The sequence below is a fragment of the Lathyrus oleraceus genome, chromosome 1 (assembly GCF_024323335.1).
Source record: "Lathyrus oleraceus cultivar Zhongwan6 chromosome 1, CAAS_Psat_ZW6_1.0, whole genome shotgun sequence".
Taxonomy (NCBI): domain Eukaryota; kingdom Viridiplantae; phylum Streptophyta; class Magnoliopsida; order Fabales; family Fabaceae; genus Lathyrus; species Lathyrus oleraceus.
The window spans coordinates 61,000,966-61,014,286 of NC_066579.1; the positions used below are offsets into that span (position 1 = coordinate 61,000,966).

The window sequence follows — 13,321 nt, forward strand, 5'->3', positions numbered from 1 at the left end:
CTAATTCAATTCACAAATGAGTGTATTGTTATTTCTGATCTGATACAATTCATAAATATTCAGGTTACAAATTTGAGAATATTGTAAAATTGAAAAATATATTAAAAATAAATAAATAAGATCACAACGGTTTTTAATTCATCAGTTGTTATAAGTAGAGCGTTATCCAGAATAATAAAACGGAAGAATGACGTTGTTGGGATTTGAATCCATGACCTATAAATTATTTCATAACGGTTGTTTTCGTTACTTGTTATTATAAGTAGCGCGCTACCTAACATATAACCATGATCACTCGCTCGTTGTAGAAACCAACATACATACAATCACATGCTACCTAACAACGGACGTGAAACCGTCATTATATGTATTTCGCAACCGTTATTATATGTATTTTTCGTAGTAGTGTTTAATTCACTTAAATGATGAAACTAAAAAAATTCTAAGGCATTTTGTACAAAAAAGTGTTTAAGAAAATGTATTTGTGCTTGATAACATAACATTTGAATGGAGAACAATTGGATAAAAATCCCAAGAAGTAAAAATGCAGAACTGTTTGAAAGGGTAAAGTAAATGAAGGAAGACAATAAAAATGATGAAGTAAAAATAATTAAATTAAAAGAGAGACGCAAATTCATACATTTTTCACAAATTCCTTTATCTTTGTAACTTTGATGTTTGAATACTATAGAGAACAACAATGATAAATGTGAACCCTTGCTAAAGAGATCAAATCTATTTATATACTATATACATCAATAACCATCAACAACGGTTAACTCTCTAGTATTCGGCACATACATTATCATGTGTACTATTGTCCTCTATTTTACTTCTATGTGTCTTGGTTCTAAAACTGCTACTAGTATTGAAAACAACTTCACATTTTCCAGCCACCTCTATCGAGAATCCTCACTGACAAACTTTGTGATTTTGGTGTCGAAAAATATTTATAAGTCATCCAATTCTTAGATTCAAGAATATGTTCGGTCCTAAATATTTGATAGACAACTCGAATTCATCACCTTTGTCAAATGATTTAGTATGTCAAAAAAATATAGTTTTGTCATCTTATTCAATTTTTTATGCCAACACCATGTTACATACACATAATGGACTTCAAATATTAATATTAACTTTGAATTCTAGTAGTACCGAAAGAAAGTGACGCATGATATTTTGAGGACATAGTTTTCATTAATTCTTTTAACTTTTAGTATATCATATTTAGTAAAATTGTGAGAATTTGTTCCCCCACTATTTTTCTTGCTACTCCAATGAAAAATTGAAAGAGTACTTTCATCAATTCCTAACACTATTTTTAAGAATTGTGTTTTTAATATATTAACTTTTATTTCTTTACAATAATGAAAACTGGCTTGAGACATTTTCTTTAATTTGAAACTTGTAGCGCACATGGACAAATTTGAATTATACTTCGACCTAAAAGAATGAAAAAATATACATTAATTGTTCTAAAAATAAATAAAAATTTATTTTAAAAAAATAAATATGTAGCATAAATACTTAACTATATCACTATAATAAGTTTTTCAGTAACATTCTTATACTTTGTCGTTATCTAATAAATACATTCGAAATGTGTTTGACAATACCTCTGACTTCTAACCGACAAAACGTCTTTGATAGCACCCCCAATTTTTTTAAGAAGAGCTCAATTATGTTGGTTTTTTCCCTGTTCATTAGCATTAGCGTTTTAGTGCTATATATATATATATATATATATATATATATATATATATATATATATATATATATTATTTTACTATTATGTAATTAATTTATAAATATATTAATTAACTCTTGCGGTTGGACGCAAGTGTATACTAGACTCCTCATTTGGATAGGGTATTCGGGTGGCTGATGTTCGGTTGGTTTTGGAGGTTTAGGCCTTTGGCTTGAGATGATGTCTGGCCTCCGTTAAACGTCTCAGACTCTTCTTCTAGAGTTTGAGATGGTCTGGTTTTCCTGGGCTTGAATCCTCTTGGAAACTTCTAGGTGTCTCGCGAACTAGGGGTTAAGGATCCTTTCCTTACGTATCCAGATTGACCTTTCCAATTGGAGATCTATGGAGAGAACTGGGTCCCTATGGCTTTGCTCGGTCGATGTGCTAGTTGGGAAACAGCGTGTGGATCCTCCCCTACGTTACACATCTCTCCCTTTTGGGTGATGTCGAGCTAATGTGTTCATGTTAGTGTCTTGAAGTTGTGAGCTACTCTACTTTCCCTGAGCTGTAGGACTCGGATTGCGATTTGTCTCTATGGGGGACCCTACCCTACTTTCCATGGGCGGAGGTATGCTTGGCGGGATCGAATTTGAGGTTGATGCCACCGGAGGCCATATGCTTGGTGTGATGCTTTAGTTGGTGTCATTCTGAGGTAGCTGGAAATCGAAGTAACGACTTGACCGGCGTCAGATCAGAGTTCAGTGGATCCAAACGACATAGATCAGAGGTTTTATCTCCTTGAGACTTCGATTTCTTCGCTAGATAAATCTTAGGGAGCTATGATATAAGGATCGAACGTGGAATCACAGAATTTGTTAGAAAAAGAAACACACTAGATAAAAACCATTAGTGTACAAAAAATGTCTCTAAGAAACAATGCATTGTTATCATCAAAATTAAAGGCCAGATGCAGAACCAAATCTTGTTCTAACAATATATATATATATATATATATATATATATATATATATATATATATATATATATGACCTTGAGTGTAGATATTTGGATCTTGTATGAACTTATAAGGTGAAAACCCGGTTCGAGGTTGTTAGTTTGAAGTTTCGACGCCAGACCTGAGTCAATGAGCGAAAGAAGCGAGAATATCTTTGAAGACACTCTGGACTTCGACATAAAAACATTGTTTGAGAAATCCAGTCGAAGTGATCCTTGTGTAAGAGGGAATTGTTGTGTGAGACTTAGAAATACTTCTAAGTTTAGAATGGTAATTCGACTGAGGCAACATTAAGATTGCGTTCGACACAGATGTTTGAATTTGAATAAAAGAGGGATATCTGTATTTTGTCCTTATCCAATTTTAAAAAAAGATGCGTGGAACGTTATAATGGATTGAAGACATGTCGAGCGCGATGTGTCATTGCCTAGGAGAAAAGTCGTTGGTAGCAGTTATTTCGACTTAGTATATATAGGGGTCTTAGTGTTAAGATTTCGGGGTGTTCAATTGTTGTATAAATACTCAAAATTACTCAAAGTATCTAATGCATTAAGAAAAAAGTGTCATTGAGAATCTACGTTTGATAACACCATTTTCTCATTTCAATTAAAATTTATTTATACTTTTTTATCCAAAATTTATCTTCCATTGCAAGTTATTTTCAAGCTCCTTTATTATACTTTCCTTTACATTCTGCAATTTATCTCTTTCAAAACATTTTAAACAAACAATCTTCAAACATGAATGTTGTCAAAGTGTTCATCATTTTCCAGATATAATGTTAACAATAGCACATCTCCTAGGACCAATCTAATTGATTGTGTGAGTAACCAAAGTATCTTTGATTTGGAAGACCAGTGATTGTTTACAGATTTTTACGGTAAATAAGTTGCACTCCCGGTAGGACGGTGCTAGTGTTTAAAACAACTTTCTTTTTGAAAATCTTTATTAGTTCTTCATTTTGATATTTTGATATCTCTCTTTGTAACTTCAGTCAAAGAAAATCTCTTTGTAACTTCGTTGATATCACTCCCAGAGGTCGCTCATAATTTAAAATCAGCCAAAGAAAAAGGGTGCATGTGTAAAAGGGGGGACCACTTGCGAGTTTTCTATTTCTCAAATACTTGCTTCTGATGTAAGGTAGGTGACAGCTGCACATGTATACCATATAATAGAAACATTTGATACTATTCATTTGGAACCCTTTTTACTTGTTTTAGCTAAAGGTAGTCACATGATAGATGTAAAGCATATATGTCATTATCTATTTTAGAGATTCTGTTTTAAATGCTTACTATATTTTTAGTGGACAGTGGTAAGGGTTGGAAAAAGAAAAAAGAAAGAGTTATTGCAGTTTATATACAGAATTGATTCTTACAAATTTGGGAAACAATTTAATATATTGGACACTCAGGGATGAAAGTGAGCACATATCTCTCACAATTTCCTTTCTATTCTATTGTGTTAAATATTTTGAAAATCTGTTATATTAATTAACTTATGGATATATTACTACCACTTCATATATTCCTTTGTTAAAAAAGAAAGCAACTAGTACTTAATATATACTTGTTTAAAAAAACTATATTCATTTAAAAAAACAATTTAATAATAATTGAAAATAAACTTTTAGTTTTATTTTACTCTAAGAATAAATATACACATCTAAACAACTTACAGTTATATTTTCGTTTTCCTTTAAATAAAAATCTAAATCAAAGATAACTACAGGGTGAATCAAAACAAAATAAAATTTATTTTATAGTTATTTAAATTTTCAAAACTAATTACGGAGGTTAGTTCAATTAATAAATATGTATTTTCTTTTTGACTAAAATGTATTTTTTTATGTGAATAATTTATATCATTATTTCTATTATAATTCACAGTAAATGATTGTAATATAAATTTAGTAATCATTATTTTTTCCAAATAAAGTTTTAATATATTAAAAATTCAATAAAAAACAAATAACCTAATTTAGAATGGTGATATTTTAATTTATGGATATATTACTACCACTTCATATATTCCTTTTTTATTCTAGTTAATATTAATTTTTAGTTCTATTAGTACAGAAAGAAAGGGACATATGATATTTTGGGGGACTTGTTTTCATTATCTCTTTTAACTTTTGTTATATCATATTTGGTAAAATTGTAAGAATTTATTCCTCCACTATTTTTCTTGCTACTGCTGAAAAAATGAAAGTATACTTTCATCAATTCCTAACACTCTTTTAAGAATTGTGTTTTTAATATATTAATTTCATTTCTTTACAACAATGAAAACTGGCTTGAGACATTTTCTTTAATTTGAAACTTATAGCACAAATGGACAAATTTGAATTATATTTCGACGTAAAAGAATGAAAAAATTTACATTAATTGTTCTAAAAATAATTTAAAATTTATTTAAAACAAATAATCTGTAGCATAAATATTTAACTATATCACTAAAATAAGTTTTTCAATAACATTCATAAGTTTTGTTGTTATCTAATAAATGCGTTCGAAGAGTATTCAACAACACTCGTGAATTTTTTTGTTGTTATCTAATAAATACGTTCGAAGTGTATTCAACAACACTCGTGAATTTTGACAGGCAAAATGTCTTCGATAACACCCTGTTTCGTTAACAAAGGCATCAAATGTGTTGATTGTTTCTCAATTTACTTTAACATGCGTATGTGTTTTGGTGCTCTAAAAAAGGGAGACAATATATATATATATATATATATATATATATATATATATATATATATATATATATATATATATATATATATATATATATATATATATATATATATATGAGTTTAATTGAAATACACTGACAGTGTAAAAATATTTTACACCATCAGTTAATCATAAACGTCGGATATTAAAAGAAGTTTGACTTTTATTTTAAAAATCTATAAAGTAATACAAACGGAGGATGGTGATGAATCGACGGTGTAAAACTTTTTACACTGACAGTGTATAGTAATTAATCTCTCTCTCTCTCTCTCTCTCTCTCTCTATATATATATATATATATATATATATATATATATATATATATATATATATATATATATATATATATATATATATATATATATATATATATATATTAATTTTCAAATACATTAGTTAACTCATGCGGCTGGAACCAAGTGTATACCGACGTCTTTTTCGGATGGGGATTCCGGGTGGCTGATGCTCGGTTGGCTCTGGAGGTCCGGGCCTTTGGCTTGGGATGATGTTCGACCTCTGTTGCACGTGTTCGGCTCTTTTTCCTGAGTTTGAGATGGCTCAGTTTTATTGGGCTTGGACCCTCTCATAGTCTTTTAGGTGCTTTTCAAATAGGGGTCTAGGATCCTTTCCTTCCGGATCTGGATTGACCTTTCCAATTGGAGATCCATGGAGAGAAACATATCCCTATGGATTTTCTCGGTCGATGTGCTCGTCGTCCAACAGGGTGTGGATCCTACCCTGCGCCTCTGCCTCATCTTTAGAAGTTGTTTCTAAGGTCACGTTACACGCCTCTCCCTTTTGGGTGATGTCAAATTGTTATTTTCATACCGGTGTCTTGATTTTTGGAGATACCCTCCTTTCCCCATGTTGCTCGACCCAAATTGCGATTTTACTCTCCGATAGACGGCGATCCAGTGTTGGGGATGATCAACTCCATAACTTCCTTCTCCCTAGTGGCACTAGGGTCGACAAAAGATTTTTACGATCATGAGATACCCAGCGTTGGTTTTCCTGAGTGACGTCGGGCCCTAACACGCCTCTTGAAGGTGGTTCTTCTTGCCTCGCTTGTTTCTGGGGTGAATTTTCCCTCAGACCTGATTAAACCCAGACGGAGGTGTGCTTGGCAGGATCAAACATGTGACATCGCTCTTCCGAAGGCGACATACTACTAGATCGACTCCGAATTTGCATATTTGAATCTGAAGGCCCCTAACGGTTGGCTTCCTCCTACGCTTGAGGTTGATGCCCCTGGTGGCTGGATGGTTGTTGCGATGCTTTAGTTGACATCAATTTGAAGTACCTCGAAATCGACGCAACGACCTAACTTGCGTCAAATCGAAGTCCAAGGGATCCAAAAGACGCATATATGAGATTTTGGTTCCTTAAAAACTCCATTTTTTTCGCCAAAGACCTCTTAGGAGCTCTGATCTGAGGATCAAACGTGAAATCGTAGAAATCACAAGAATCATAAGTCGATTCTCATAGACGGTATCATTGCTTCGTTGCGGAACTAAAAATGGTGGTAATTGTGGAAACTACGGCGAAACGGAGCTTTGGGAGCACTATGTCGATACAACGCCCAAATCATTTTACGGTTTAAGATAATCGTTAATGAAAGTGGAAATTAGAGATTGTATACCTTAGAACCCTTTATAATAGTATTTATACTTTAAGTCTGACATAGTAGGCTAGATAATGAGCCTCGTGCTATTTGGTCTTCGACTAGTGAGGAGCAGTGTCTCCTGAATCTTTGGCCGAGACAAAACTAGTTGTTTTTGTTTTATTCCCTATTATCTATTTATATATATTAATACTCCTATCAATATATATATATATATATATATATATATATATATATATATATATATATATATATATATATATATATATATATATATATATATTAAAGGAAAATAATGCATGTATAAAGGAGGGGACCATTTGATGACAACGTAGGAAATGCATTACTTGATACATCATCAAGCATCAATAAGAAATATGATGGCTTTACTCAACAGCAAATTTAAGTACACCTTTATTCTTTACTCTTTGTCGAGCCAGTCACACAATAGATGTAAAGCATAATATGACCGTTAGTTTCTAAAATCAAATGGAGAATTTCACAGCTTCTTTCCATTTCACTATTTCATTCACCATTTCACTACTCCTATTTTTGTGTATAAATACATATCCATTTCACAAACCACTCACCAACAACAACAAATCACGTTTCATTTCAGCTACTACTCTTTTTTTACACTCTCTCTCTTTCTCTCTTTTTTTCCAACCAGATCTGGAACTTGTATCTTCTCCTCTACCAATCGCATCTAGGTACAATTTATGAACTCTAAGTTCTATTTTGCTAATTTATGAACAAATTATGTGATCTGTTCCGTTTGTAATTGTAACTACTCGAGATTTTTCATATTTGAAGCAGTTCTTTTGTTCGTTTTTCCTACTGTTGATTATTTATTGTGATTTTCTTGATTGTTTACTTGATTGTTTGTTCGTTTCATTATGTACCGTTGAAAACAAGATTTTGTTAATTTGTTATTGGTTTCACTTGATTTCTTCCTCCGAACTTTTTTTCTTTACTATTTTCTTTTTCTTTATTATTCCTTTTTCTTTGTGTGGTTCTCTTGCTGCAATCTTTTTATCCTAAGCTTTATTTGATTCCTCTTTAACTTTTCTTTGCTGACATCATGCGCTAGTGTAGCATTGCATTTCTGATTTTGGATCCATTTCCTTCAATCATTTATAGTATGCTCATGTATGTATTCATTAAGTTATTTAATATTGCTATAGAATTCTATGAGAAATTATGTAAGTGCCACCAATAATTACTTGTAGGGATGTTAACAATATTTGTAATTTAATTTCAGGTTGCTTACGTTCTTTGGAGAAGGTTTTATTTACTAAATTTATTAAGGTAAAATATTCTTCTGATACACTTTTATCTTTTTCATTCATCATTATTACCTTTCTCTTCCTCTCACTCTTTTTAAGTCAATTCCACGTTGCTACACATGAAATGCATATCTTGTACACTTTTTAACTAAGCTGTTTCATTAATAAAATATATATTTTTGAAATTTTAATATCTTGTACATTTTTTAAATATATATTACTACACATGAAATGCATATCTAAAATTTAATCTCTAAAATTGAACAAAATGGCCACTTAACTATAGAAATTGAATCTCTAAATTTTTGTATTCTTTATTTAAATCAAACCACTCAAATTTTGAGAATTGACATAGTAGACTTTTATGATTTAGATATTACTCATATAAGTTATTCTTCTAAGAATTTTATTAATGTTAAAGTAGACTCACATTATTTTCAAGTACAATTCCAAATTGAAAACCATACAATATCTTTGAGTGTGGTCCTCTTCTCAATAATTTAAGTTTGAAAGTTTTTGATGTTAACAATTGTAATTTAATAAAGAGTTGCTTGTAGAAGGTTTTATTTTCTAAGACGCTCTTATCTTTATCATTCTTTATCAACACTTTTCTTTTCCTCACACTTTTCCTTAGTCAATTCCATGTTACCGTAGATGAAATGTACATATCTAGTGAACCTTTTAGCTTGACTAATTTCATTAATATAATCTATCCTTTTTGGAATTTTAATATCCAACCAAACTACTACGGACATCTAAAGTTCAAACTTGATTGTCAAAATAACCACTTGACTTAAGAAATCAAATCAAAAAAATTTCACATTCTTCATTTAAATTAAACCTCTCAAATTTTGAGGATTGCTATAGTAGACTTTCAGGATTTAAATCTTAATCATAAAAGTTATTATTCTAATAATTATATTAATGATGACATAGATTTAAATTTTTTCAAGTACACATCCAACTATCTAAACTATACATTATTGTATGTTTGAGTGTGATACTCTTCTTAATAATGGGTCTAAAAATTTCTAATACATTTTTTTTTCTAATAGAGTAAACAACATAGGTGTATATGTAGTTCCAAATGTTAAATGAGCAGATTTCATTGTTATAAAATATAAAAATAGAACCATGATTCTCAAAATAAAAAAAAATTCTACAAATAACTCATAAGTTGTGATGAGTTTTTTATATAAAGAATTTGAGGTTGAGTGGAGTGTGTGGAAGAAGCCAACTGCTGTGTTTGCATAAAATCGGGTGGGATATGCGACTTTAAAAAAAATTTAAAAATGCAGTTACATGTCTCTCAAAGAGATTCATACCAAAAGATATTCAAGTACGATATCCTGCATGAATACTGAAGTACAATATTCATGTCAGATATTATACTTAACTGACCTTTTGGTATGGATCTCTTTGAGACATATATAACTGTATTTTCTAATTTTTGAAACCACATATTCCACCTGATTTTTTGCAAGCACGACATTTGTCTTCTCCAACACCACTCTAGTTAATCTCAAATCCTTTATATAAAATACTCATCACAACTTCCGAGTTATTGACAAAATATTCTTTTATCATAGGAATCTTGGTTTTTTTTTATACTTCATAACAATGAAATCTCCAAATTTAACTGTTGAAACTATATGTACATTATCTGTTGTGTTCCCTATTAGATAAAAAATGACATTAAAAATTTTCAAAGACACATTATTAGGAAGAGTACCATACTCAAACATACAATATTGTACGATTTTGATAGTCGGATGTGTACTTGAAAAAATTTAAATTTATGTTATCATTAATATAATTATTAGAATAATAACTTTTATGATTAAGATCTAAATCCTTAAATTCTATTCTAGAAATCCTCAAAATTTGAGAGGTTTAATTTATACGAAGAATATGAAATTTTTGTGATTTGATTTTTTAGTTAAATAACTATTTTGGCAATCTAGTTTGAATTTTGGGTGTCCGTAGTAGTTTGGTTGGATATTAAAATTTCCAAAAGGATAGGTTATATTAATGAAATTAACAAAGCTAAAAGGTTCACAAGATATGTACATCTCATCTACGGTAACATAGAATTGACTTAAGAGAAGTGTGAGAAAAAAAAAGTATTGATGAAGAATGAAAAAGGTAAAAATATTTGAAAATAATATTTTTTGATATTAACTTTATTAGAAAATAAAACCTTTTACTAGCAACTTCTTATTAAATTACAATTCTTAGCATACTATTAGATGATGTAATTATTGATTGTTGTTGTGTTGAGCTTACAATCTACATATTTAGGCATTGATGCGGGGGGGAAATAAAAATAATAGATAACGGTAAAGTTTAGATAAAAAATATAAAGGAACGATAGTTAGGTGCCATCAGTAATAGCAAGTCATCTCAATTAAATTGACTTTCATTATTCAAAAAGTGACACAATGTTGAAGATGCATTTAGCTTTTAGATGTTCACTACAAAGAAATCAATAAACCGCTATAAAACTTTTTCCTGACAATAAAGCAATAAAAGAAATACTTATTCAACACACTAATATTACTAAAGTTTAAATGAATCCCAGAAATTAAGTGTTTTTTGTAAGGATGCACATATATTCCCCAAAATAACACAAAAAAGGAAAAACTATGGTTTTTTTTTTCTTTTAAAAGGAAGCAACCTTTATAGAAATACTAGAGTTTCTTAGCATGGATTAAGAACCATGATTTTTGGTTTCCAGTGCTACTAAATCATCAAATAATACACAGTTAAGGGACATTTACTTGACAACTTACTACTCAATATATTGTAATTAGACTTAACTCAGACATAGTCTTCATACATCTTTGAGGCTTCCCCCTCGACTACTCAACAATAAAAGACCGTTGGAGAGTGAACAAGGTTTTGGTGTATTGTTGAAGGGAAACCAAATTGCAAAGCCTAGTAAAATAAATGGTAGAAAGTGATAAAAAATCTTAAGTCATTGAGTTTGAGAAAAAAAGTGAAACAATAGTTTCAAATGTATTGATTTTATACTCGTAGAAACATGAGCATGGGAATTCATTTTATGATTATCGAGAAAAATGAACGGTTATTGTTATATTTTAATTTGTAAGAAAATAAATTTTTGCTATTGTTGTTGTAATTCAAACATCTATGAAGTGATTGATTAGAATATGTTCAGGTTAGATGCAACAAGAATTCAATAAAAAACAACTAACAGTATTGGAAATGACTTGTTTATTCATTGTGAAATATAGTAAAATAAATAGAGAACAAAGTGAACTTACAGTAACAAACTACAACTCACTTCTATCTAGAAATAAGGAAACAACAAACTTGATTAAATCAATTCAACAAACGATCCTAAAAGTTAGGACTCTTATTTGACTAGAGACTTATCATTCCCTCCATTGAACTAGACTACATTTGCAACTAGTTAACATGTGGTAGTTCACACACTCCAAGCCTCCTTCTTAGCTCCCAAAATAGCTCCAATTTGAGCGGTTTGGTGAAAATATCGGCTATCTGCTGCCCCTTGTACCATAAAACTGAAGTTGCAGAACTCCATCATTCACTAGCTCTCGTAAGAAATGATAGCGCACATCAATGTGCTTGATTCTGCTGTGCATCACCGGATTCCTCGCCAACTTAATTGTTGAGCTATTATCACAAAAGATGGCAGTACTCTCACTCCCCATGTAATCAATCTTCTTTAGTACCATTTGCATCCATATTGCTTGACAACTACTTCCTACAGCTGCAATGAGTTCAACTTTGGTTGTACTTAGTGTTACGATCGGTTGCTTTCGAGAAGACCAAGTCACAACTGCTCCACTTAGCATAAAAACATAGCCTGAGGTGCTTCTTCTATCTTCCACTGATCCGGCATAATCGCTGTCAATAAAACCAATCAACTCATGACTTCCTCCCCTTCTGTAAAGAATGCCAAACGTTGTTGTACCTTGCAAGTAACGTAGAATTGTCTTGACTGCCGAATGATGAAGTTATGTAGGCCTTGACATATACCTGCTTAATAAGCTTACTGCATACATTATATTCGGTCTCGTAGCGGTCAAGTACATCATGCTCCCAATCAGCTGCTTGAAGAATGAACCATCCATCTCAATACCATTTTCATCTTTGGAGATTTTGAATCCTGGAACCATTGGATTTTCAACGGAATTGCTATGCTCCATTCCAAAACGTCTCAAAACTTCCATCATGTACTTCGCCTGACTGATGAATATACAACCATCTAACTAAACTACCTCAATACCAAGAAAATACTTCATCTTACCCAAGTCCGTCATATCAAATTCCTTCATCATGGACTCTTTGAATTCAACCATCATATTCTCATCATCTCCGGTATAAATTAAATCATCAACATACAAATTAATGATTAAATGTTTACCTTGTTTGTTGACTTTGGTAAACAAAGTTTGCTCGCTGTCCTCCTTCCCCAAACCTTCCTTTATGAAATATTATTCAATCTGGTTGAACCATGCTCGTGGCGCCTGCTTGAGTCTGTACAAAGCTTTGTTGAGATTGTACACCTTATGTTCCTCATTCTTTATTTCATAACCTCTTGGTTGCTCCATGTACACATTCTTAGTTAACTTCCCGTGAAGGAAAGTTGAATTCATGTCCAGCTGAAACACACACCATCTTCTTTGTGCTGCAAGTGCTAAAATCATTCGAACCGTGTCAATGCGAGCTACGGGCGCATATACTTCTTCATAATAAACTCCATATTCCTGAGCATACCCTTTTGCGACCAAGCGAGCCTTGTGTTTATCCACTTCTTCGAGCTCATTCAATTTTGTTTTGTACACCCATTTGACTCTTATTCTTTTAGCTCTTTTAGGCAGCTCAATAAGATCCCATGTTTCATTCTTCCCAATTGATCTCATTTCGGCATCCATGGTTGTTCTCCATTTTTCCTTCTTTACTGCTTCGTCAAACAAAATTGGA

The 13,321-nt window shown here is 31.4% G+C and overlaps 1 long non-coding RNA gene across 1 annotated transcript; it reads left to right on the top strand.

Annotated features, from left to right (window-relative positions):
• The first annotated feature begins 7,408 nt into the window (after window positions 1-7,408).
• On the top strand, window positions 7,409-11,521 carry LOC127115196 (uncharacterized). The gene is made up of 2 exons (XR_007800693.1): window positions 7,409-7,771; window positions 8,323-11,521. It is a non-coding gene; the product is annotated as an uncharacterized LOC127115196 (long non-coding RNA).
• Window positions 11,522-13,321: the final 1,800 nt, after the last annotated feature.